This window comes from Dendrobates tinctorius, unplaced genomic scaffold (genome assembly GCF_039654945.1).
Source record: "Dendrobates tinctorius isolate UK_male_01 unplaced genomic scaffold, ASM3965494v1 ptg000022l, whole genome shotgun sequence".
In the NCBI taxonomy this organism is placed as follows: domain Eukaryota; kingdom Metazoa; phylum Chordata; class Amphibia; order Anura; family Dendrobatidae; genus Dendrobates; species Dendrobates tinctorius.
Window position 1 is genome coordinate 89,374,474 of NW_027361690.1, and position 27,352 is coordinate 89,401,825.

Here is a 27,352-nt window from a genome sequence, read left to right on the forward strand (position 1 = left end):
ACTTGGACGGAGTGTGGGCCCCTAGCTAGGCGACACTTGGACGGAGTGTGGGCCCCTAGCTAGGTGACACTCGGACGGAGTGTGGACCCCTAGCTAGGTGACACTCAGACGGAGTGGGGGCCCCTAGCTAGGCGACACTTGGACGGAGTGTGGGCCCCTAGCTAGGTGACACTTGGACGGAGCGTGGGCCCCCTAGCTAGGCGATACTCGGACGGAGTGTGGGCCCCCTAGCTCGGCGACACTCGGACGGAGTGTGGGACCCTATCTAGGCGACACTCGGACGGAGTGTGGGCCCTTTAGATAGGTGACACTCGGGCGGAGTGTGGGCCCCCTAGCTAGGTGACACTCGGACGGAGTGTGGGCCCCCTAGCCAGGCGACACTCGGACGGAGTGTGGGCCCCCTAGCTAGGCGACACTTGGACGGAGAGTGGGCCCCCTAGCTAGGCGACACTCGGACGGAGTGTGGGCCCCCATGCTAGGCGACACTCGGACGGAGTGTGGGCCCCCTAGAGAGGCGACACTCGGACGGAGTGTGGGCCGCCTAGCTAGGCGACACTCGGACGTAGTTTGGGCCCCCTAGCTAGGCAACACTCGGACGGAGTGTGGGCCCCCTAGCTTGGCGACATTCGGACGGAGTGTGGTCCCCCTAGCTAGGCGACACTCGGACGGAGTGTGGACCCCCTAGCTAGGCGACACTCGGACGGAGTGTGGGGCCCCTAGTTAGGCGACACTCCGATGGAGTGTGGGCCCCCTAGCTAGGCGACACTCGAACGGAGTGTGGTCCCCCTAGCTAGGCGACATTCGGACGGAGTGTCGGCTCTATAGGTAGGCGACACTCGGGCGGAGTGTGGGCCCCCTAGCTAGGCAACACTCGGACGGAGTGTCGGCTCTATAGGTAGGCGACACTCGGGCGGAGTGTGGGCCACCTAGCTAGGGGACACTCGGACGGAGTGTGGTCCCCCTAGCTAGGCACCACTCGGACGGAGTGTGGGAGTGTGGGCCCCCTAGCTAGGCGACACTCGGACGGAGTATGGGCCCCCTATCTAGGCGACACTCGAACGGAGTGTGGGCCCCCTAGAGAGGCGACACTCGGACGGAGTGTGGGCCGCCTAGCTAGGCGACACTCGGACGGAGTTTGGGCCCCCTAGCTAATCAACACTCGGACGGAGTATGGGCACCCTAGCGCCACTCGGACGGAGTGTGGGAGTGTGGGCCCCCTATCTAGGCGACACTCGGACGGAGTGTGGGTCCCCTAACTAGGCGACACTCGGACGGAGTGTGGGCCCCCTAGTTAGGCGACTCTCGGACGGAGTGTGGGCCCCCTAGCTAGGCGACACTCGGACGGAGTGTGGTCCCCCTAGCTAGGCGACACTCGGACGGAGTGTGGGCCCCCTAGCTAGGCGACACTCGGACGGAGGGTGGGCCCCATAGCTAGGCGACACTCGGACGGAGTGTGGGCCCCCTAGGTAGGCTACATTCGGACGGAGTGTGGGCCCCCTAGCTAGGCGACACTCGGACGGAGTGTGTGCCACCTAGCTAGGCGACACTCGGACGGAGTGTGGGCCCCCAAGCTAGGCGACACTCGGACGGAGTGTTGGCCCCCTAGCTAGGCGACACTCGGACGGAGTGTGGGCCCCCTAGCTAGGCGAAACTCGAACGGAGTGTGGGCCCCCTAGCTAGGCGACACTCTGACGGAGTGTGGGCCCCCCAGCTAGGCGACACTCGGACGGAGTGTGGGCCCTCTTGCTGGGCGATACTCTGACGGAGTGTGGGCCCCCTAGCTAGGCGACACTCTGACGGAGTGTGGGCCCTCTTGCTAGGCGACACTCGGACGGAGTGTGGGCCCCCTTGCTAGGCGACACTCTGACGGAATGTGGGCCCCCTATCTAGGCGACACTCGGACGGAGTGTGGGCCACCTAGCTAGGCGACACTCGGACGAAGTGTGGGCCCCCTAGCTAGGCGACACTCGGACGGAGTGTGGGCCCTCTTGCTGGGCGACACTGTGACGGAGTGTGGGCCCCCTAGCTAGGCGACACTCTGACGGAGTGTGGGCCCTCTTGCTAGGCGACACTCGGACGGAGTGTGGGCCCCCTTGCTAGGCGACACTCTGACGGAATGTGGGCCCCCTAGCTAGGTGACACTCGGACGGAGTGTGGGCCACCTAGCTAGGCGACACTCTGACGGAGTGCGGGCCACCTAGCTAGGCGACACTCGGACGAAGTGTGGGCCCCCTAGCTAGGCGACACTCGGACGGAGTGTGGGCCCCCTAGCTAGGCGACACTCGGACGGAGTGTGGGCTCCCTAGCTAGGCGACACTCGGACGGAGTGTGGGCCCTCTTGCTAGGCGACACTCTGACGGAGTGTGGTCCCCCTAGCTAGGTGAAACTCGGACGGAGTGTGGGCCCCTTAGCTAGGCGACACTCGGACGGAGTGTGGGCCCCCTAGCTAGGCGACATTCGGACGGAGTGTGGGCCCCCTAGCTAGGCGACACTCGGACGGAGTGTGGGCCCCCTAGCTAGGCGTCACTCGGACGGAGTGTGGGCCCCCTAGCTAGGCGACACTCAGACGGAGTGTGGGTCCTCTTGCTAGGCGACACTCGGACGGAATGTGGGCCCCCATGCTATGCGACACTCGGACGGAGTGTGGGCCCCATAGCTAGGCGACACTCGGACGGAGTGTGGGCCCCCAAGCTAGGCAACACTCGGACGGAGTGTGGGCCCCCTAGCTAGGCGACACTCGGACGGAGTGTGGGCCCCCTAGCTAGGCGACTCTCGGACGGAGTGTGGGCCCCCTAGCTAGGCGACACTCGGACGGAGTGTGGGCCCCCTAGCTAGGCGACACTCTGACGGAGTGTGGGCCCCCTAGGTAGGCGACACTCGGACGGAGTGTGGGCTCTCTAGCTAGGCAACACTCTGACGGAGTGTGGGCCCCCTAGCTAGGTGACACTCGGACGGAGTGTGGGCCCCCCAGCTAGGCGACACTCGGACGGAGTGTGGGCCCTCTTGCTAGGCGACACTCGGACAGCTAGGCGACACTCGGATGGAGTGTGGGCCCCCTAGATAGGCGGCACACGGAGTGTGGGTCCCCTAGCTAGGTGGTACTCGAAAGGAGTGTGGTCCTCCTAGGTATGCGACACTCGGATGGAGGGAGAGCCCCTAGCTAGGCGACACTGGGACAGGGTGTGGGACCCCTAGCTAGGCGACGCTCGAACGGAGTGTGGGCCCCCTATCTAGGCGACACTCGGACGGAGTGTGGGCCGTTTAGCTAGTCGACACTCGGACGGAGTGTGGGCCCCCTAGCTAGGTGACACTCGGACGGAGTGTGAGCCCTCTAGCTAGGCGACACTCGGACGGAGTGTGGGCCCTCTAGCTAGGCGACACTTGGACGGAGTGTGGGCCCCCTAGCTAGGCGAAACTCGGACGGAGTGTGGGCCCCCTAGCTAGGCGACACTCGGACGCAGTGTGGGCCCCCTAGCTAGGCGACACTCAGACTGAGTGTGGGCCCCCTAGCTAGGCGACACTCGGACGGAGTGTGGGCCCCCTAGCTAGGCGACACTCGCACGGAGTGTGGGCCCCCTAGCTAGGCGAAACTCGGACGGAGTGTGGGTCCCCTAGCTAGGAGGAACTTCGAGTTTGGGTCCCCTAGCTAGGTGATACTCGGATGGAGTGTGGACCCCCTAGCTAGGCCACAGTCGGACGGAGTATGGGACCCCTAGCTAGGCGACACTCGGACGAAGTGTGGGCCCCCTAACTAGGCGACACTTGGACAGAGTGTGGGCCCCCTAGCTAGGCGACTCTCTGATGGAGTGTGGGCCCCCTTGCTAGGCGACACTCGGACGGAGTGTGGGCCCCCTTTCTATGCGACACTCGGACGGAGTGTAGGCCCCCTAGCTAGGCGACACTCGGATGGAGTGTGGCCCCCCTAGCTAGGCGACACTCGGACGGAGTGTGGGCCCCCTAGCTAGGCGTCACTTGGACGGACTGCTGGCACCCTAGCTAAGCGACACTCGGACGGAGTGTGGTCCCCCTAGCTAGGCGACACTCGGACGGAGTGTGGGCCCCCTAGCTTGGCGTCACACGGGCGGAGTGTGGGCCCCCTAGATAGGAGTTACACGGAGTGTTGGTCCCCTAGCCAGGTGGTGCTCGGACGGAGTGTGGTCCTCCTAGCTAGGTGACACTCAGATGGAGGGAGAGCCCCCTAGGTAGGCGACACTGGGACAGAGTGTGGGCCTCCGAGCTAGGCGACACTCGAATGGAGTGTGGGCCCCCTATCTAGGCGACACTCTGACGGAGTGTGGGCCCTTTAGCTAGTCGATACTCGGACGGAGTGTGGGCCCCCTAGCTAGGCGACACTCGGACGGAGTGTGGGCCCCCTAGCTAGGCGACACTCGGACAGAGTGTGGGTCCCCTAGCTAGGCGACACTCGGACGGAGTGTGGGCCCCCTAGCTACGCGACACTCAGACCGTGTTTGGCTAGGGGACACTTGGACGGAGTGTTGGCCCCCTAGTTAGGCCACACTTTGACGGAGTGTGGGCCCCCTAGCTAGGCAACTCTCTGACGGAGTGTGGGCCCCCTTGCTAGTCGACACTCGGTCGGAGTGTGTGCCCCTGATACATGCTACAGAACCACTTAGCTCCCAGAATATGTTGTGCAGTTATATGTATATATAATAGGTTCCATGTGAGATGCATGTCCCTAATGTATCAGCAGTGTCCGCCCTCCCCCTACCTTTGTAATTCTCACAGTAAACATCCGCAGGCTCCGGCCACCTGCTTCTTTTGTAATGCATGTCTGGCCTGACGCTTTTCTCTTGGCCGGTCCTCTGTATCTGTGTGATATATTCTGTGTCCTGTGAGTAAAGTGTTGTCAGACTGGAAATACATGGAGAAGCAGTGATCTTTTATATGCGCCCATGCACTCAGAGAATTCCAGCCAGCATCCTTCATTCAGACTCCAGCCAACGTAAATCTGACCTCCGAAAACACGGGGTGGTACTGAAAGAGGTACCCCAGCTTGGAAAACCCCGTTACACTGGTTGGCAGTCAGCGGGATTTGATACCCCTTCTACAGGAGGAAAGGAATGAATGGAAAATAATTACCAGAAGTTAAAGAGGACTACATTAAAAGACCTGGTGGAAGCCCGAGTGTTGATCGCCAGCAACAAAACAAAAGTGGATTTGATAGCAGCCATCATGGAACACGACAGTGCAGCACCCCCCAATGTGAATGTGGAGGAGACCGAATTCCAGAGGGAGTGAAAGAACAGACTGGCGTTTTATGGCCCAAACCCTGCAGTAGAGATCATACGAGAGCTGATGGCTGATGTGCGTACTGATCTGAAGGAAAAGATGGCCGAGCGCACCAGGATAGAGATAGCCAAGATGGAGATGGCAAAGCGGACCAAAGTGGAGCTGGCCAAGATGGAGATGGCAGAGCGGAGAGAGGAGAGTCAGCGAGCAGGGGGAGCTCTGGCCTTCGACCAGGTACCTTCAACAGTAAGCCACAAAAAGATCCAGTACAATGCCTTCCGACAGTTGGGGGAGGCAGAGGAAGACATTGATGGCTTTCTGCAGGACTTTGAGCGGCAGTGTGCCCTTCATCAAGTAAAGCAGGTGGAACGGGTTCAGATTCTGGCCAGCAATCTGACAGGCCGGGCCGCGGACGCCTATCGCACGGTACCTGATGAGGACTGTATGGACTATGAGCGGATCAAAGAAGTGATCTTGGCCCGGTATGCGCTGACATCAGAGGCCTACCGCCAAAAGTTCCGCGGACTTATAAAACGCGCAACCGATACCCACGCTGAATGGGCCTGTAAATTACGGCGGTCACTGCTACAGTGGGTACAAGGGAGCCAAGCAACCACTAAGGAGGACGTCCTCCAGCTCTTCCTGTTAGAACGATTCTTTAATGGACTAAACCCCGAGACACAGGAATGGCTTCGGGACAGGCGGCCAACGACTCTTGAGGAAACCGCTCGTCTGGCCGATGAACATCATGATGCCAGGAGGCCGCAGTTGTCCGGATCAAAGGTGGTCACTAGGGGCCCGCCCATGAACCTGGAGGGCCCCAAACCACCGAAGATTGTAGGGGGACCAGCTAGAAACCCGGCCTACAACAGTCCCCCTGGGGCGCGATGCCACACCTTTCGTCAGCTGGGCCACCTGCAAAGACAATGCCCCAACCGGACTCAGCATACCCAGTGACCAAAGGCGGGAACAGCTACCTTCAGCCGGGCTGCTGTACACTGCTACCAAGGTGAAGCTGACCCGGCATTGGGGGCTACGATTAACCAAGGGGTGGAAGAGATGGAGGAAGTGCTGCATGAAGTAGACCCCGTGCAGGCAGCCCGGGCAGATAATCGACAACAGCATCGACAAGTCGTGTGGGTTAATGGGAAACGTATGCAGGGACTAAGAGATTCCGGGGCAACTTTGACCCTTGTGAAGCCTCATCTCGTCCGGGACCAAGAGAAGACGGACCGGACAGTGGCAGTCCGCTTAGCAGGGGGAGCCATACATCGACTACCCACTGCCAGGATTCACCTGAACTGGGGAGTCGGGGATGGCCTTGTTGAGGTCGGCTTGATGGAGGATTTGCCTGCAAACGTCTTGCTGGGAAATGACTTGGGGCCCATGTTGTTTGCATTCTCGGTGGCCCCTCTGGCTGAGACATATCCTGTGACCACCCGGAGACAAGCTCGAGCTGCGGAGGCGGAATCACACTCAGAGGAGGCCCAGGTAAGACATCCCAGCCCTGCACGTATTCCCATAGCCAGACACATTTCTTGGGCCACCCCAGATGAATTTAAGAGGGTGTTACTTGAGGATCCTTCATTAGATGGATATGGTGGGAAGGCACAGGAGGGGAGAGGGGTGCTGGAAGGGGAACAGTTTGTATGGAAGTAGGGACTCCTCTACCGGATTACAGAGCAGCACCACACAGGGACGAGCCCCACTATAAAACGACAGCTGGTAGTTCCCAAGAAGTATAGGCAGGAGTTACTGCGAATCTCTCATGATATACCCTTGGCCGGGCACTTCGGCGTCAGTCGCACCAGGCATCGTCTGACACAAAACTTCTTTTGGCCGGGGGTAACCTATGATGTTCGTCAGTACTGCCAGACCTGTGACAGTTGTTAGCGCATTGGCAAGAGGGGGGATCGATGCAAGGACAAATTACGCCCCCTCCCCATTGTGGAAGAACCATTTAGCCGAGTAGCGGTCGATCTGATAGGGCCGTTAGCCAAACCCAGTCCGTCCGGGAAAAAGTATATATTGACAGTGGTAGATTATGCCACACGGTATCCAGAGGCGGTTGCGTTACCTAACATACTGGCAGAGACGGTGGCGGCCGCCCTGCTCCAGGTTTTCTCACGGGTTGGATTTCCCCGGGAGATTATCTCAGACCAGGGTACCCAGTTTACAGCAGAGGTGACCAACCAACTGTGGAAGCTGTGCGGCGTAAAGTCCATTAGAAGCGCCCCATACCACCCGCAAACCAATGGGTTGTGTGAACAGCTCATTGGGACTTTTACCAGGACCTACAGGGACTGGGAGAAATTCTTGCCACACCTCCTGTTTGCCTATCGGGAGGTGCCCCAAGAATCCACGGGGTTCTCCCCGTTTGAGCTGGTATACGGGAGACGGTTAAGGTGACCCCTAGACTTAGTGCTGGAACACTGGGAAGGGGAGGGACTCATAGAAGGGGTACCTATTGTACCCTATGTGCTGGAATTCCGGGACCGCCTACAGGAACTGACCCAGGTTGTACGTGAGAACCTGCAGGCGACCCAGCGGCGCCAGCGCGTATGGTACGATCGGAGGGCCAGAGAGCGCACCTTGGAAATAGGACAGAAGGTCCTGGTGTTAGAGCCCACTAAGCAGAACAAGTTCCAAGCTGCATGGCAGGGGCCCTACCAGGTAGTGGGGAAAATAGCCGACACAACCTATAATGTCGCCGATTGTGACGACCCCAGGGTTAACCGCATGTTCCACGTGAATATGCTGAAGCCCTACCGGGAGCGCCCTTAAGAGGTAGTGGCCATCTGTGCACCTGAGACAGAGGATTTAGCCAGACTTCCCTTGCCGGATGTCTTAGGGGAAAGGACTCAGTCTAAAACATGGGACCAGGTACACTTGGGTGAAGACCTAGGCCCCCGGGAGAGACAGCAGGTGGAGGCGTTGTTGAGGCTGCAACTGAGGATGTTTTCAGAGAGACCGGGGTACACTCGCCTGGCACAACACAAGGTTGAGACCCAGGATCAGACCCCCCTGCGACAAAACCCCTTCCGCGTCCCTGAGTCTGTACGAGAGGGGATGTGAAAAGAGATACAAGAGATGTTGCGTTTAGGGGTCATTGACGAGTCAGATAGTCCCTGGGCATCCCCCGTAGTGTTAGTGCCCAAGAAGGATGGGACTACACGGTTTTGTGTAGACTATCGTAAGCTCAATGAGAAAACAATGACGGATGCATATCCCATGCCGCGTGTGGATGAGTTGTTAGACCGGCTGGCGGGGGCAAAGTATTTGACCACCATCGATCTATGCAAATGCTACTGGCAGATTCCCCTTAGTCCTGACGCTATTCCCAAGTCTGCATTTGTCACCCCGTTCGGCTTATTCCAGTTTCGAGTTATGCCATTCGGGATGAAGAATGCCCCGGCGACCTTCCAGAGGCTGGCTGACCAGATTCTGGATGGTCTCCTGGACTATGCTTGTGCCTACCTGGTTGACATCGCCATCTACAGTGCGACATGGGAAGAGCATCTAAATCACCTAGAGACAGTATTGGACAGGATCCACCAGGCCGGAATCACCCTGAACCCAAACAAGTGTCACGTGGGCAAAGCAGAGGTTCAGTATTTAGGGCATTGGGTGGGAAGTGGGAGACAGCGACCAGAACCAGCCAAGATTGAGGCCATAGCCAAATGGCCCATCCCACGCACTAAAACCCCGGTCATGGCGTTTCTAGGGACAGCGGGGTATTGCAGGAAATTCGTTCCCAGTTACAGCAGCGTAGCCAAGCCCCTCACTGATTTGACCCGTAAGAACCAAACTCGCCAAGTAACCTGGACCTCAGAGTGTGAGGAAGCCTTCCGCCAACTAAAGGACGCCCTCACCAATACCCCTGTATTGGCTGTACCCTATCCAACTAAACGTTTCCTGGTTCACACAGACGCTTCTATGTTTGGATTGGGGGCAGTACTGAGCCAAGTCGGGCCGGACGGCCAAGAACACCCGGTGCCTTCCCTGAGTAGGAAACTACTGCCCCGTGAAGTAAGCTATGCGGCCATCGAGAAGGAGTGCCTGGCGGTAGTATGGGCACTCAAAAAGTTGCAACCATATTTGTATGGACGACAGTTTTCCCTTCTAACGGACCATAATCCCCTAGTCTGGCTTAATAGGGTCTCCGGAGACAACGCCCGATTGCTGTGGTGGAATTTAGCCCTACAACCTCTGGACTTCACCATCCACCACAGACCCGGCAAACAAAACGGTAACGCCGATGAACTAAGTCGACAAACGGAACTTGTACCAACCCCATAAACTTCGGTCATCCCCAAACCGATCCGTTGAGGATCAGACTGTGTATGTCGATCGTGTCGCTGAAAAGGGGAAGCTGTGTTACAGAACCACTCAGCACCCAGAATATGTTGTGCAGTTATATGTATATATAATAGGTTCCATGTGAGATGCATGTCCCTAATGTATCAGCAGTGTCCGCCCTCCCCCAACCTTTGTAATTCCCACAGTAAACATCGGCAGGCTCCGGCCACCTGCGGCTTTTGTAATGCATGTCTGGCCTGACGCCTGTCTATTGGCCGGCCCTCTGTATCTGTGTGATATATTCTGTGTCCTGTGAGTAAAGTGTTGTCAGACTGGAAATACATGGAGAAGCAGTGATCTTTTATATGCGCCCATGCACTCAGAGGAATTCCAGCCAGCGTCATTCATTCAGACTCCAGCCAACGCAGAGCGGACCTCCGAAAACACGGGGTGGTACTGAAAGAGGTACCCCAGCTTGGAAGACCCCGTTACAATCACCTTTCCGCCACAGTCCAGATAATAACGAGGCCTCAGCATTTTTACTAACAATGACTGTCCTCTGACAGCTGATATTTGCTCTTTCTTGCCAGCAGTAACACTCTGTGAACCCCACTGAAAGGGGTTGTCCACTACTTGGATCAACCCTTCTCATTCCCCATGTTTGGCCCTGTTAAAATAAAGAAGGTTATGTTCACCTCCCGTGCCAGCGCCATTCCAGCTGTGTCAGAAGTCCCGTCCAAATATACGTCCAATTGCGGGGTCAGCAACACCAGCTCTGATTGGGCTTATGGATTATGATGTGTCATAACAACCTAACATGAGCCCCAGGAACGTGACTGACTAACGACGCCGTTGGAACCACTCCTGCACGGGAGGTATTGGTGCTTATATTTTAAAGGAGCCAAACATCGGGAATGAGAAGGGGTCATCCAAATAGTGGACAACCCCTTGAAGTTCCTCTTCAAACAAGGCCACCCACATTAAGTGATTAGTGTGCTTAATTGGTTATGTGACCCTGTTATTGGGATTCACAGTATTTGATAAACCATTTCCACACTTCTTCATTTTCAGGGTCAACGTGATTAACCTCTGATAGTTTATTGGATTTATTGTTCAAAATAATTGGTACAATCACAAATTTCTTCTCTAAATGGTAGTAAGGAAAGCGTATCCATTCACTGACATTTACTCCATATTCAAAATTCTGGGCATGTCTGAGCATTCTTGTCTGATCCAGTCTACCAGATACAAAGAAGACTGACGTGGACCCTGACAATCTTTCCACTATCCCTCAAGGTGCACACCACTTCACCAAATGTCCCAAATCAGACATTTAGTGCATATCCACAGGACTGAGCATGTGTAACTAAAGAACACAGTATTGGGATGCTGCATTACACCATGATGAAAGTGAATGAAAGATGCAAAAAAAAAACAACCCCTTGATCAATTTCCCACAACTTGTTTGTGCAACCAACGTTACTTTTATTAGAATGTGAACACAAATAGTCACTTTACTGCCTTATAACATTACTGAGGTTACAATCATTATTCCATTGCCTATTGCAGCCTTTAGGCTGTGTGCACACGTAGAGATTTTTAAGCGTTTTTGCCGCGATTTTCGGCGCGAAAACGCTTAAAAATCATGTACAGAACGCCCCCCATGCATTCCTATGGTATTCCGCACATGCTGTGCTAATGCTGCGCTTTTTTCCGCGGCGGAATCGCATCGCGGAAAAAATCGCAGCATGCTCATTCTTTTGTGCGGAATCGCAAAGAATTGCCGCGATTCCGCACCCATAGGAATGCATGAGAATCACTTACTTCCCGCACGTGGCTATGCCCACCATCCGGGAAGTTAAGCATCCCATGTGCGGTTGGTACCCACGGTGTGGAGGAGAGGAGACTGTCCTCCAGGCCCTGGGTACCATACCCCTGTAAAAAAAAGAATAAAAAATAAAAAATCGGGGTATATTTACCTTCCGATGTCCCGCGCTGCATTCCCGGCCTAGCGTTCCCAGTAATGCCTTGCGGCAAGGCCCTGTAATGACGCAGTCTCGCGAGATCGCTATAGCAACGCGAGACTACGTCATCACAGGTCTCGCAAGGCATTACTGGGAACGCTGAGGCCCGGGAATGCAGCGCGTGACGTCGGATGGTAAATATACCCCGATTTTTTAATTTTTTTTTTTGCATTTTAACATCCTATCTTTTACTATTGATGCCGCATAGGCGGCCTCAATAGTAAAAACCTGGTCACACTTGTCAAACACTATGTTTGACGAGTGTGACCAACCTGTCAATCACTTTCCAAGCGATGCTTCAAATCGCTTGGAAAGTGCTTGAATAACGCACGCGAAAATCGCGGCAAAATCGCGATCATAATCACGGTAAAATCGCGGTGAAATCGCGCGGGAAAAAAACGCGCGATTTCTGGGAAAGAGTGCGGTTTTTAGTGAGCGTTTTAAAACGCTACGTGTGCACATAGCCTTAGTGATGGGTCATCATCTTACTGCATAGACACTTCTTGCAGATATACAGTATCCATGCAGTAACATTATGACTCATTGATTACAGCTATCATTGAGAAATACATATGAGTTCATCAGTATTCATTTATTTATGCATTTATTTTATGTTCATGCCACTAAAATGTAATTTCATGTGTAAAGTGGTGAATTTTATGTCAAAATTTAATACATCCAGGAGTGCATCCGACAGAGTCTAAGGCTACTTTCACACATCCGTCTTTTTGAATCCGGCACGATGCGGTGAAAAGTGTGAAAACCGGATCTGGAACTGGATCCGGTTTTGGCACATAGAATGTAATGGTCACCGCATCGTGCTGGATGGACATGGGCGCCCCCGTTTTTTGGCGGAAAAGGCAAACCTGCGCCGTCCGGCATCAGCAAAAAACGTTGGCTGCAACTTTTTTTGCAGCGCCGGACCGGCTTTTCCAACAGCGCATGCCCGGGCACTGTGAGTTTTAACCCCACAAGTGCCCAGCGCAGCACAGCGTGCGCGCGTCTCTCTCTCGTCCCCGGTGCAGCTCCTTTAAATGATTCCCAAGCCGGATCAGGTGCCGCATCTGCATCCGGTGTCACTGCTGCAGGCCTGATCCGGCGGTCCAGCTCTCCGCCGCATGCCGCCGGAACATACAAAACGGATGTGTGAAAGTAGCCTAAGCAGGATTGCCAACTTGACTTTTTATTTTTCTGGACAGCCTATCGAACAATCATGGACATACAATATTTTTTACATACACATTGGAAAACCATAGCAAATCACTATGATTGTAAGAAATACATCTGTACAGCCCATAATACTGATACGGAAGCATCACCTGTATTGATTGTAAAATAAGATAATTACAGTCAAAATAATCTTCACAAGGCTCCTCAGTTTCAAAAAAATCACGAACGCCTTAAATGTTTTTTATGGACAGGTGCCCTATTTATACAGACTGTCCTGGATTTTCTGGATGGTTGGCAACTCTGGTGCTAGCTATAAGCCCAGGTTTTAGTTCGCAGAGTTACATATCACACCTATAAAGCCTTACATGTAATCTATAACCTCTAAAAAAAGATTAATACTTGTGACCTACATCATTAATGGGCCCCTATAGTAACCATGACAGCTGTTAAGAGGTCCTAAACACATATAATAAAGAAGATTCCATATAAGAAGGGCACGCTGCCACGATCGGCGCCATCACTGATGCGCCTGAGGACATTGAGCTTGGCCACCCCACGTAATGTGCCGACCTTGGTGTAGTTTGGAGGTTCTAGCAGGGAAAGGGGTTGTCTGCTTTAGACACCCCCAGGGTATATGAAGGTATAGGAGAGGATTAGAAGAGATGTACGAGGTGGTGACAGAGAAAAACTTTTAAGGAACCGAGAGGCATATTGGATATATATGCTTGACACACGTGTTCCTTTGGGATTAAATTTAAAAAAGGAATTTATGCTGTACTATTAAGAAGGGAGGAGAAAAGAAAAAGAGAAAGAAAAAAAATTTTTCTTCCTTTTTCTGACATTATTATTTTTGTATGAATTGTCCATTTCTGATTAGATCACCTGTGACTAAGTTGTATATGTGGTTTAGCTGATATTCCATAGTTACTCTGAGTCTAAGAGCATATCTTTATTTTGACTTTGCTCTAACAGTTAACGAAGTGTTATCTGGGCATGCTTGAGTGTTATACCCCAATGCATTATCCACAATAGACTTGTGGAAGGTTTGCATGGGTATCTTTATCTTGATTGTGCTCTAACAACTAATTAAGTGTCATCTGAGCATGCTTGAGGGTTATACCCCAACGTATTATTCACAATAGACCTGTAGAAGGTTTGCATGTGTTTCTGTATTTCGATTGTGCTTTAATAGTCAATTAAGTGTCATCTGAGCATGCTTGAGGGCTACACCCCAATGCATTATCTACAATAGACCTGCAGAAGGTTTGCATGTGTATCTTTATTTTGGTTGTGTTTTAACAGCTAACTAGGTATTGCATGCTTGAGGGTTACACCCCAATGTATTATTTACAAGAGAGCTGCAGAAGCTTTGCATGTGTATCTTCATCTGATTGTGCTCTAACAGCTAACTGAGTGTCATCTGAGCATGCTTGAGGGTTATACCCCAATGCATTATCCACAATAAACCTGTAGTAGGTTTGCATGTGTATCTTATATATTTTTCACTAATGCCACTAATAGTAAGGTATATAAGATCAAAGAGTTTTTAAATTGTAACTCAAACTATGTGGTTTATATAGCTGAATGTACTAAATGCTATTTAAAGTATGCAGGATCCACTATCTGTAAAGTAAAGGAGAGAACATGTGAACACCTATATGATGTTGGGTAAACTACTACTGGGAGTGTTTTTATCTGTCAAAGCATTTTACTTCTGTTCATAACAGGGATTTATCTGGTTTGAAGATTCATGCAGCAGAGAGGATTAGAAGAGATTTATGAGGTGGAGACATAGAAAAACCTTTAAGGAACCAAGAGGCACAATGGATATATATGCTTGATACACGTGTTCCTCTGAGATTAAATTTAAAAAAAAGGAATTTATGCTGTACTATTGAATTTTTATATTTATTTCTATTATGTTATGTATTAATGTGTTCTTTTGTTTTTTCTTTTTTTTTTCTCTCTTATTTTTCTGATTTTCTTATTTTTGTATAAATTGTTCACTTCTGATTAGATCACCTGTGACAGAGTTTTATATGTGGTTCAGCTGATATTCCACAGCTACTCTGAGTCTAAGAGCATTTGTGCTCGAAACGCGTACAGAGACCTGGAGAATATCCCCATGCGGTGAACTTTGTTGCCGTTACTTGATCACAAGCAGCCATGAATGTATTTTAAACATGATACAATAAAAATCCTGGATTTTAAATTTCTGGAGCTGGACCTTTCTTCCTTTTCTTGGATATGAAGGTAATGCAAGAAGGTCCCCAGCACAGGATCTCCTTCTGTTATCCAAAGCGGTGAGGCCCTCAACATAGAGCAGCTCTCCTTTGGGAGTTCATGGACAGACCTATGTCTTACATGGGTGCTGTGTTGGGACGGGGAGGAGGAAGGGGAAAGGGGGTATTTATCCTATTGGGGGTTATCCATAATGAACAACCGCTTTAAACGAGTGTCCAACTTCTTGAGAGGGGGACCTGGATCTGTAAGGGAGATATCGTACATCCATCTGGGCAATCAGATCAACCAAATTCATTCTAGCAGTCATTGTGGTGCCAGATATCGCAGCCGAATCTCTCCCTCATCCAGTTTATCACATTTATAGTCTATATTTATTATTTTGTTCTCTGTAAATCTGGTAAATTGTATAAATTGTAACATGCTGCTGTTAAATCTGTTATATATCGGCAGTAGCTCTCTAAGCCCAAGGGAAGGGCAGTCCTCCAGACATGGTTTCCTAGAGGTCTCCTCCACAGGGGGTTTTCCTCTCCTGAGTGCTGGAGGGTGACTCTTCCTGAGTCGGGGGTTGTGCTATGTTCAGTGTCATGTAAATTTAAATAAAGTTGTGACCATTTGACACCTAATTGCAATGTGTCATGTATTTATTTAGCTTTTTTTCTGAATCCTTTTGTTTGGGGTCCATCATATATCACAAAGTCATGCGGATGGACATCTGCCAGCTGCCCAGCACCCTCACCTATTCAGTAAGTACACTTTGCCTGAGGGATTGTCCCTTCTCTGGTGCTGATGATGGAGAATAAGAGACAAGCATTACAGGATTATTATAAGCAGATTTCTCAGCCATTCATGTAACTTCTGTTTACTTCAAAGGAGTAGGCTGCATGCAAGATGGTCAGAGGGAACAGTGGCTACACAGAATCTTCTTTATACTGATTGGTGAGAGCAGGATCATCCCTGCTATCAGGTGGGAGCTGCACCCCTGTCCTAAGGAGCAACCTCAAAATCATTCTCACTTAAAGGGAACCTTTTATGGCTGGTAAAACTACAAACCTGCGCATATAGGGTTAATTTACAGGTTAATAGCGTTAGGAAGATGCCCAACCGCAGTTCTGTAAGTGCAGCACCCAGGAGAAAATGAACTTTATTTATCCCGGGAGCCGCAGTCTGTCAGTTATGCAGACATGCCCAAACCGATTACAGTCACAGGACTGAGAACGGTGTCTGTAAGCACAACCGTCACTGACTGAGACGGCTATAGTGGGGCCCTAGGCAAAGTTTAAAATGGGGCCCCAAATGCTAACATATTGCACATCACACAGAAGCATTTTGGTTGTATTTACATGTGCTGAGTTCAGGACGCTAAATGAGTGTGATCGACAATATTGAAATCGTTCAACGCTTGTTTCCCGGCCACTTTCCACCATCTGACAGAGAATGATGGGGACAGAATGATCACTAATAGATCAATCTGTCCCCATACAGTATCATGTTATCAGCAGCACATCTACTGTTTACATCGGCGATGTGCTGCTGAGAACAATGATTTTTGTTCCGGCATAAACAATCCAATCACTCGATGAAAATGCAGCATTTTGCTTGTTTAGTGGTATACACCCCATAGTCCTCCATATATTATAATGTGCACCACAGTCCTCCATATTGTAAAATGCACACACCATAGTCCTCCATATAATATAATATGCTCCATAGTCCTCCATATAGTATAATACACTCCTCAGTCCTCCATATAGTATACACTTCCCATAGTCTTCCATATAGTATAATACACTCCTCATAGTCTTCCATATATTAAAATATACTGCTCAGTCCTCCACATAGTATAATACATTCCTCATAGTGCTCCATATAGTATAATGCACCGCCATAGTCATCCATGTAGTACAATTCACTTCCCATAGTATAATGCACCCCATAGTTCTTCATATAGTATAATGTATTCCCCATAATTCTCGATACAGTATAATGCAGCCCACATATAGTATAATGCAGCCACCCCATAGAGTATAACGCAGCCACCCCATAGAGTATAACGCAGCCACCCCACAGAGTATAATGTAGCCCCATAGAATATAATGCAGCCCACCTCATATAGTATAATGTAGCCCCCTCATAGAGTATGATGCAATCACCCCTCATAGAATATAAATATAATACTGCCCCCCATAGAATATAATGTAGCCTCGCATAGAATATAATACAGCCCACATCCCCATAGTATATAATGTAGCCCCCCATAGAATATAATGCAGCCCCCATAGTATATAACACAGCCTCCCCCATTCATCTCAATGGGAGACAAAAACAAACGTATGCACAACATCTTATAACAGCCCCAAATGCTGCGAAGACACATCAAATGAGGGACAGACACTAGGAAAGTGGCCTTAATTCACCCATAAGACAAATTAGAGCATGGCACTGCAGCAATCAGCCAGGCATGAGGACTGGGACAGCATTTACAGCTTTCAATTGAACGTCACAGTAAGACGAGGTGTGAGGGATCGGTGTAAGCCTCCTTTGCTGTGGGACCTGATACCACATGAAACACCTCTACCTGCTTTCATGCTGAGCCACACTCAGGTGGCACAATATCAGTTTTGTAGACTACTATTGTCAGAAAAATTTAAGGATAGTAACACAGTTGCTTCCCAGGAAGTGGAGGCCTGATGGTCTTGGAGGCCTACTGCTATAGGCAATACGCATGAAGGAGACCTATCCAGGAGTCTACACATTTACAAAAATTAGTGGCAGATACCAACAAAACAAAGAGGCATCAATTGCAATAGAGCAGAACTAGTATAGCGGTGACCGACACTTCTTCCACTACAGCCAACCCAGCAGAAGAAAGCCTGGAAGGGGTGTAACTAGGTGCCTACCAAATCGCTACTTGGACAAGCGGCAGCAGGCAAAAACTGCGACCTAAGGAGGGATAAAGAGGTGGCACCAGGTGCTACTCCATGGCTGACCTACAGAAGGTGGTTGCTGACCCCCTACAGCTGGTAAGCGGTTATTGCCCAAAGGAGGGAAGAAAAATGCAGGCAGGCACTGTAGGGACTCTCAAACCACGGGTGCAGATGGGACCGGCTGAGGAACAGAAAAGCAATGGCAGGTGCGGGCTGGACCGGCTGATGGACAGAAAAGAACAGACGGGCATAGACAGGTAATAGCAGATGGGTACAGGGTAGACAAGCAGACAGGCGACCTGGGGAATCGGGCAACTAGCAAGCATGCAAGGCCAACTAACAATGTAACTCAGGCACCTCCTTATTGGAGGAGAAGTCTTAAATAGAAGGTGTCGCCCAGCTACAGGCTGGGAATACCTTAGATTGATGCAGGCGGTACCTTTAAGAGGGATGGAGCACGCGCATATGCCCTCTAAGCATAGTTCCTGGTCCTACAACTGAACCTTAGTGGACACCGACACATAGGGGGCGAGTTGAGGAGGTGGCGTGTGAGTGGGTGAAACTGAATGTACTGTCTGTTAGGTACGAGGAGATCCAACAACGGGCTAAGTCTGTAGTTTATAGAAAGAGGGAATGGTCCACTGTGTCAAAGACACATGCCAGGTTCAGGAGGAGGAGGAGGAAAAACTCTTGTCACTTTCATTTGGCGGTTAGTAGGTCATTTTTTACTTTGAAAGAAACCAATTAGAAATGGGGAAAAAAACAATCAGCAGGACGAAATGATTAAAAATAAAAAATAATAATGATGAATAAAATTGGGGAGTGTCCTAGCTGGCCATGTGAGAGGACGCACAGGAGAGAGCTCCCACTGCCATTGAAAGATTAATCCTGTGCAGGCTTAATTACCTGCCCTAAATCAAGCGCTGACTGCTGTCTGGAGGTCCCAGGACCAAAGGAGTGCAAGTTGGATGGTCCGCAGAGGGAGAAATGACCAGGAGAAGACAGCGAGATGCGGGTGGAAGCGAGGCAGGAGCAATCCAAGATGGCGCCGCAGGCAGGGAGGATGCTGCAAAAGCTAACTCCGCATGTCAGAAGCGCATGGCGGCCGCTGCAAAGCTCCAGCAGTTTGCAAGGGTGGAAGCGGTTGAGGAGGCAGAAACACCAGGAGGAGATGGAGCAGATAAAAAGGAGGAGGAGGTGTCTTCGGAAGATGAGACTGAGGTACAGAAGGGGGCAGGGGAAGGCGTTATGGCTGTGGTATCAGAGACTCAGAATGAAGAGAGATCAGGAGGGGAGCCGACCCTGAGGGATGTTTTCAATTTGGTCTCCTCATGTAAGCAGACCCTGCAGGAGGTGAAAGGTGAAATAGCTCACATAAATAAAGCTCTGCAGAAGGTGGATAAGCGCATGGGTGCAGTAGAGGAGAGGGTGAGCACTGCAGAAGACCATGTTGTAAAGTTGCAAAAAGCGGAGAAAAAATTTGCTCAGGCACTGTCAGAACTGACTGCAAAAAATGAGGACCTGGAGAACAGGTCTAGAAGGAATAACCTCCGTATTGTGGGTCTGCCAGAAAAAAACAGAAGGGAGAAATCCCACTGAGTTTATTGAATGTTGGCTGAGGGAGAAGATTGGAGCTGAGATGCTGACAAAAGTCTTTGCCATGGAAAGGGCTCACAGGGTCCCCCCGCAGCCCCCTGTCCCGGGTGCTAACCCCCGTACTAGGCTTGCTAAAATACTGAACTACAGGGACAGAGACACTATTCTCAGGAGGGCCAGAGAAGTGGAGGATCTAACTGTCGTCGGACAGAGGATTGCCATTTATCCGGATTATTCCGCTGCGGTCCAAAAGCAGAGAATGAAGTTTACTGGGGTCAAGAGACGTTTGCGAGAACTGGGGGTGCAGTACTCCATGCTGTTCCCGGCGAGGTTGCGAGTGGTAGCCTTTGAAAAAGTCCAGTTTTTTCTTTCACCAGAGGACGCGACCCAGTGGATGGATATTAATGCTAAAAAGTTACAAGCTAAAGGGGACTGAGCACCTGTGCTAATTCGGGTGTGAGTTGTTTTCATGCCTAGAATGGGAGAGATGAGTCTTCTTGCTATATGCTCCCTTTTGGCATTGTTCGCAGATTTTGGAATGTTTAGTCTGTATTTACAGGCTCTTTTTGATGTTGTTGTTATATACAGTTTGGGAGGAGGTGGTGTTCTGACATGGAGTGCTGCGGCGACGCAATGTAATTTCTCTTTAATGTGGAATGTTTTAGTGGTTCTGCACTAATGTACAGAGCTGTGGTTTCGATGGTGGCGGGAGGCGGGAGGGGAAAGTCGAGCAAAGAGAGTGTTTGTATTGGGCAGAGGAGCCCCGCTCTCAATGAGAGGAAGATACTATAGTTTTGGGAGGGGAAAGGGGGAGAGGGAGTTTAGGGGGGAGGGTCCGGAAGACTGCTTGTATGGAAGGGAGGGGTTGATGTACAGTATATTTGTGATGTTATGGGGGTTCAGATTAAAGTTCTGAGCTGGAATGTAAGAGGTCTGGCTGATAGGACGAGGAGGGAGGCTGTCCTGCAGTATGTTCGAGACCAGAGGGTTTCTTTGTTATGTTTACTTGAGACGCACTTGGTGCGAGAGAGAGTGGATATGTTGAAAAGGAATTGGATACAGAAGGCTTATCGCTCCACCTTCTCTACGTACTCAAGGGGGTGTCGGTCTTAGTTCCCATGGCGACAAGATATGAGGAAATGGAAGTGCATGTTGATGCGGATGGACAATATGTGGTGGTGTTATGTAAGATGCTTGGGGTGCTTTTGTGTGTTGTCGCCATGTATATCCCGCCCCCATATTCAAGCAGGAAAATCAGAGAAGTGATGGAACTGACTGGTCGTAAGGGAGGTATGCCGCTTTTGATTATTGGGGATCACAATAACATATATGATGACTTCTGGGACAAAAACAAGATCACTCAAAATAGGACACAGGGTCATGTCACCCCATTTGGCAAATATATACAGGAGATTGGGTTAGTTGATTTGTGGAGGGTGAGACATATTGGGGTAAGGGGGTACTCATGTTATTCACTGGCACATAGCACCCTGTCTAGAATAGACATGGCTTTGGGAAATGAGATGATGGATTCAATGGTGAAGGAGGTGAGGTACGTGTGTAGGGCAGTCTTGGATCACTGCCCAGTTGAGGTGGAGTTGCGGTCGGCGGAGACACTGGTTGGGCGCAGGGGAGAGTGGAAAATTCATCCTAGCTGGTTGAATAGCTTAGATATAGAGGGAATACAACGGGAGGTGGTGGAGTATTTTACCTTTAATGAGGGTAGTGCTGAGATGTCTATTGTCTGGGATGCTATGAAGGCGTATCTGAGAGGGTTATTATTTAGGGATATTAGTAGATGTAAGGCAAAGACTAAGCAGTTGGAGAAGGAAGCGATAGAGAGGTTAAAGGAAGCTGAGGACGAAATGGTGACTCTCAACACGGTGGAAGCTAGAAACAGAATGAAGGTTGCACAAAAGAATGTAGATGAAATCTTCCTAAACCAAGCCGAAAGGAGAAGGGAATTCCAGCAGCTGGCTTTTTATCAAGATGGTGAGAGTGTGGGACTGTTGTCGCTGGTGGCTTTGGCCCAGAGGGGTACCTCACATGTGCATTCTCTGTTTTCGGGGGATGGCACTAGAGTGTCAGAAAGTGCGGACATTTTGAATGTTTTCACTGAATTTTACACAGATTTGTACTCCTCTCGGGCGGGAGCGTCGGTTGAGGACACTGTGGCTTTTTTAGAGGGGATTGAACTTCCCAGATTGGAGAATGAGGACAGAGAATGTCTGGAGTCTCCCATGACTGAGAAGGAGTTGAGAAGGGCCCTGGGGTCAATGACGAAAGGGAAAGCACCGGGGATGGATGGGCTTCCAGTCGATATTTTTAAAGGGATGGAAGAGGTGTTGATACCAAAACTTAAGGTGGTGTTGGAAGAGGCCAGAAGTAAGGGGATCTTGCCGTTTTCTATGAGAGAAGCTAAAATAGTTGTCATCCCAAAGGAAGATAAGGATCCTCAGATGCCAGAATCATATAGACCAATTTCACTGCTCTCAACGGATGTTAAACTCCTGGCCAAGGTGTTGGCGATTAGGCTGTCGGGTGTTGTTTCTAAATTAGTACACCCAGACCAGTCTGGATTCATGCCTGACAGGTCTACGGCTGGCAACCTGAGAAGGCTTTTCTTGAATATGCAGTTGCAAGCTGATAACTCTGGCCCAGAGGGTGGTTGCATCGTTGGATGCCCATAAGGCATTTGACAGTGTGGAATGGAGCTATTTATGGCAGGTCCTGCTTCATTTGGGATTCGGCCCACAATTTATTTCTTGGGTTCGGTTATTATATACACAACCACTGGCTAGGATAAGAGTGAATGGAATGCTATCACACACGGTAGAACTTCACAGAGGGACGAGGCAGGGGTGTCCGCTCTCCCCTCTTTTGGTTGCGCTGGCGATGGAACCACTGGCCGCCAAAATTCAGCAATCAAGGGAGGTCTCCGGATTCAAATACGGCCTGGTAGAGGAAAAAATTGCGCTATACGCAGACGATGTCTTGCTATTTCTAAGTGACCCAAAAACATCACTGGGTAACGCCATACAACTTATTGAAGGGTTTGGGAGGTTGTCGGGATTGGTGATCAACTGGGGTAAATCCAATTTGTTTGCAATAGACGACACGATGGAAGGTTTAAGGGGAACAGTAGAGGAGGACAGGCTTAAAGTAGTGGATCAATTTAAGTATTTAGGAATATGGGTATCGCTGCCAATCACAGATTTACAGAAAAACTTAACCCCCATTTTAGATGCTCTCAAGGCGAAAATAGGAGCTTGGATTAAGTTGCACTTGTCTGAAGTGGGCCGGGTTAATTTAATTAAAATGATTATGATGCCCAAAATATTGTACATTCTGCATAATGCACCTGTCTGGATATTTCAGGGGAAATTTAGACAAATAAACGTCCTGTTCAGGGGACTGGTGTGGGGGAAGAAACACCCTCGTATTAGATTAGAAACCCTTCAACACCATAAGGATGATGGGGGTCTGGCCTTGCCTAATCCTGAAATATACTTCCTTTCCACCCAGTGCCAGCACTTGAGAGGGTGGTCGCTTGAAGCGACTTCTAGTGGGATGCAACACATTTTGGAAAAACTGACAAATCGGTGTTTGGAGGATGGCTCACTGGGGGTGCTTGGGAAACAACTCCCCACATTAGCTCTGATAAATAAACTCTGGAGAAGGGTTAAACAAATACTGGCCTGACCCAGTTCTCGCCAATGTGGGGTAATATTAATCTACCAGAATTCAGATGCATGGGAAGACTGGGCGAATGGCAAGATAGAGGGATCCATTTTGTTTTCCAGATTGTGGACCCACAGGGACTGAAATCTTTTTCTCAGCTACAATCGGAATTTGGGCTCAGAGATTCGGGTGGGTTCCATTATGCACGGATGAAGCACGCATTTATAGCTCAGTGTAAGAGTTGTATTCTTGAAATACAGGGGGATATTGTCTTGGAGTTTGTATGTGGGAAGGGGTCTACAAGTGGGGTTATATCCTCTTTGTATGGGGATCTGTTGCATGCTTTCCAATGGAAATTCCCAATTGGCGCCAGGGCCAAGTGGGAGGGTGATTTGGGCCCTTTGGAGGATGAGAGATGGGAATCCGCTTTGGGGTGGATCACAAAATTATCGCTGAGTAAGCCGTATAGACTGTCTCAGCTCTATATAATACACAGTGTGTACAAGTCCCCAGATGTACTGTTCAAGGCTGGTCTAAGAACAACGTCTAAATGTCCCCGATGCCGAAACGAAGGTGCAGGCATATTTCATATGATGTGGCCGTGCCTGAGGTTGTTTTCTTTCTGGATGGTGGTCTTGTGTCGGGTAGAGGGAGCGCACAGATGCGTGGTTCCAAAGGATCCAGTGGTATGTTTGTTGGGTGATATGGATGAGATTATAGTAGATAATACCTTGAAGACAGCAATACCCAGATTACCCTACATGGCTCGGAAAGTGATTGCGAGAAATTGGATACAAGAGGAGCCGCCCTCGAGAGGAGAATATCTTAAATATGTGAAAAATACCATTATGCTAGAAAAGGGGGTTTACAAAAAAAGAGGGAAATTGGCACTATATGAAAAGCTACGGTTGCCTTGGCTAGAGTTTGGTTAAGATCTCGGATATATGCTGGGGGGGCCTGGAGGTACCTTGAATATGTGAGATGCTACTTGTAATGTCACGAATAGTGGAAGGATTTTACTAACCTATATTTTTTCTCTACAGATGAAGAATATATGGACAATACAAGTGGTCTAATAGGGTTTTTTGGGGGGGTTGTTAGTACATAGGGGTGTTAAAATGATTACCTTTGGAAAATTTGTATTCTGATATGTTTTTTTCTGAATAAAAATCTACTTGAGAAAAAAAAATGATGAAAAAAATTATTAAAGTAATAAAATAATAAAAAATGAAGTAGTTGACAAAAAATAGCCTTTTTTAAATAATGGCACACATTGACAATGCAATGTTTAATAAAACAGGTAATTGACCTCCAAAAAGTTAAATAAATATAAAAAATAATAATTATAAAAGAAGTGTACAAGATGATATCAAACAGGTGTACAGAACAAAGTACAAAACGTTCTATACATAAAGTGACCTGAGTGAAAGATAAGGCAACTTGTGCTAGGAAAACAAAGAGGAATGTAATAAACAAAGTACCTGGATGCCAAATAGGAGACCGCGGTGTGCCAAAGGGAACGCGCCCCGACGCTCGTTTCAGAGTTAAATCTCCTTTGTCCCTGACAACTGCACACTACAGTCACCGCGGGCATTCCTCACATGCCCTACACTTCGGTGTCTTCACATTGTTCCTCCGGTGCCTCGCGCGCATTCCCCCATCAGGGAAAGCTGAACTCCGTGAACGGCAGCCTCGCAGTATCGCCGCCTCAGAGTGTGACCCGGCAACTGCACACTACAGCCACTGCAGGCATTCCTCACATGTTCTACACTTCGGTAAGTGTCACACTTAATCTGCCTGTTCATACCATTTTCTTTGAGGCCTATGTCTATTATAGGCAAGGTGTTTAATGCTATGTTTAGGGGGGAACTTGCACTCTAGCTCCATAGTTTGATTCCCTCTACTAGTTTCAGTGGAACAGTGTTTGTGTGACTATCACAGTCTGTTTGCATCTCATGCTACTCAGCAGGGTTTCTTAGCACTTTCAGTTATTGTACTGCCTTATCTACCACTGCTCATTGGCTGTTAGCATATACCCATAGGGGGTTTCCATCACCCTGCTTTCAGGCTAGCTTAGCTACTTTGGTACTTTGTGGTTTCCTTTAGCGCGGGTCATATCTGTGTACATTCTGCCTTTGCCCTTAGTTTGGGCCGACACCTACCCTCACTTGACCCAAGCAGGTGAGGACATAACCTCATTAACTGTTAAGTAAGCACTTGTGTGTTTGCTGATTGTTTTAAAGTTTGGAATGAAGTGGGACGTTATTGTGTCACGTTCACAGGTGGTGAGGCAAAGTATTCAGCTGAGATGAGAGGAGAGGGAGGGGGAGCTGGTGGATGCAGGGAAGAATTTAAAGTACTGAATAGCTGTTATGGGTTGTGAGAAAGGTATGATAAGAGGGATGATAAATCATTTTGTTTTGCTGCAGTGAGCAATTGCGCAGCATTTTTTCAATTTCTCTTACTGGATGGCAACCCTTTCTTTGGCAGCCTTACAACGGTACGATTTGTAGATGAGGGCCAGAGAGAACATGTGCTCCAGTAGATGGCAAGCACTGCATCAAGTGGCCTTTGCTCTTCTTCCTCCACCTTAACATCACACACAGCACAGTCCTCAGTGGTGTCATCATCCCAAATACTCTTTTTTTCCCCCACATCACAATTCTCCAAACACCCAACTGACTGTTGTGAATCACAGACTGCTAAGCTAAGTCTGCAGATCTCTTCACACATTGTATGCCTTGGGCATGGGAAGTGTACACTAAAGATTCACAGAGTCAAGAGGAGGAAATCATCTGCACTGATGGCTAAATTTTTTCTCACTTTGATCCACGGCCGGACGAAGTTTTGTCTGAGCATAAACTAAACCCTCATCAACAGACGTGAACCCCATTGGGTGAAGGTGATCCATTTGTGACAAGACTCAGATACTTGAGACGCCCGCGGACTGTATTCTGCTGTCAAGGCAGGAAGAGGTGGAGGGTGACTCTCAGGGCGAGGAGTGGGAGAGCAGAGAGGATGACGATCAGGTAGTAGATCACACTTGGTTTAAACCCACAGGCATGCAGCTGAGTAGCTCAGCAGAGGAGGAGGAGGAAGATGAGGAGGTTATGTAGACACCGAGTTATGCAACCAAGACAACCAATGCATCTTGAGCCCCAACTCTGGCACTGGACAGCAGCGTTCATGGTTCTGCAGTTGCCTATCTTGGGTCTTTTATTTAGACCAGCAAAAATCTAAAAAAATCACGTTAACGGTCAACGTTTTAAAAAAAAGACCTAGTAGAGTAAAAAAATATAATTTCAGTACTATATGCATGAACTGGCGCATGCTTGATCAACATGCGTTAATCTGGGAATGTCACTGTGCTAAAATGCAGACAAGTAGGCATCACCAACCGTCCACCCCACCAACCGCATCTTCTGATTCTTCCTCCTCCCTCACTGTGGCAAGTGTTGTCACACAGGTCTCCGGCCAAAGAACCTCCACTTGTTTACTCCCTACCGTTGGGGTGACTGAGAACCTGTCAGCTGATACGGAATTGGACATGCCTGCTGTTTTTGACTGATCTTACATACCAAGCACACCCCATCTTTCTCAATTCACTGTAACATCTCTACCTTTACCTTTCACAGTCCAGCAGCTTGTAGTGTTCACTCTACTCCACCCTGTATCAGCACAGCAGCAAACCCTCATTTGTGTCGTTGTGCTCACTTAAAAGATTCTTTCCTCCAAGACATGGCAAAGCTCACAGCTTCAACTTCACCATCTTCAATCTACTAATAATAATAACCTTTATTTATATATAGCAAACACATTCCACATTGTTTTATATGAACTGCTGACTTGTAAAGCTGTCAAAAGTTACAAAGTTTAAGATAATCAAACATGTAAAGCAAAAATAATGACGACTATGCTCTTCAGAGCTTACAATCTACAATGAGGTGCTTATTACAATGATGGTACAAACATCTTGAGGAAATGAGGAGTAGATAAAGGCTGCATGAGCCTTTTGGGTATGGTTGAATTTTATTGTGAGTTATGCTGAGAGAAGTAGAGAATAAACTACAGTATATATATAAAAAGGACTTTCATTAGAGAACGTGATAGGCCGCCTTAAACAGATGTGATTTTAGGGAGCACCTAAAAATGTCTAAGTTGTGG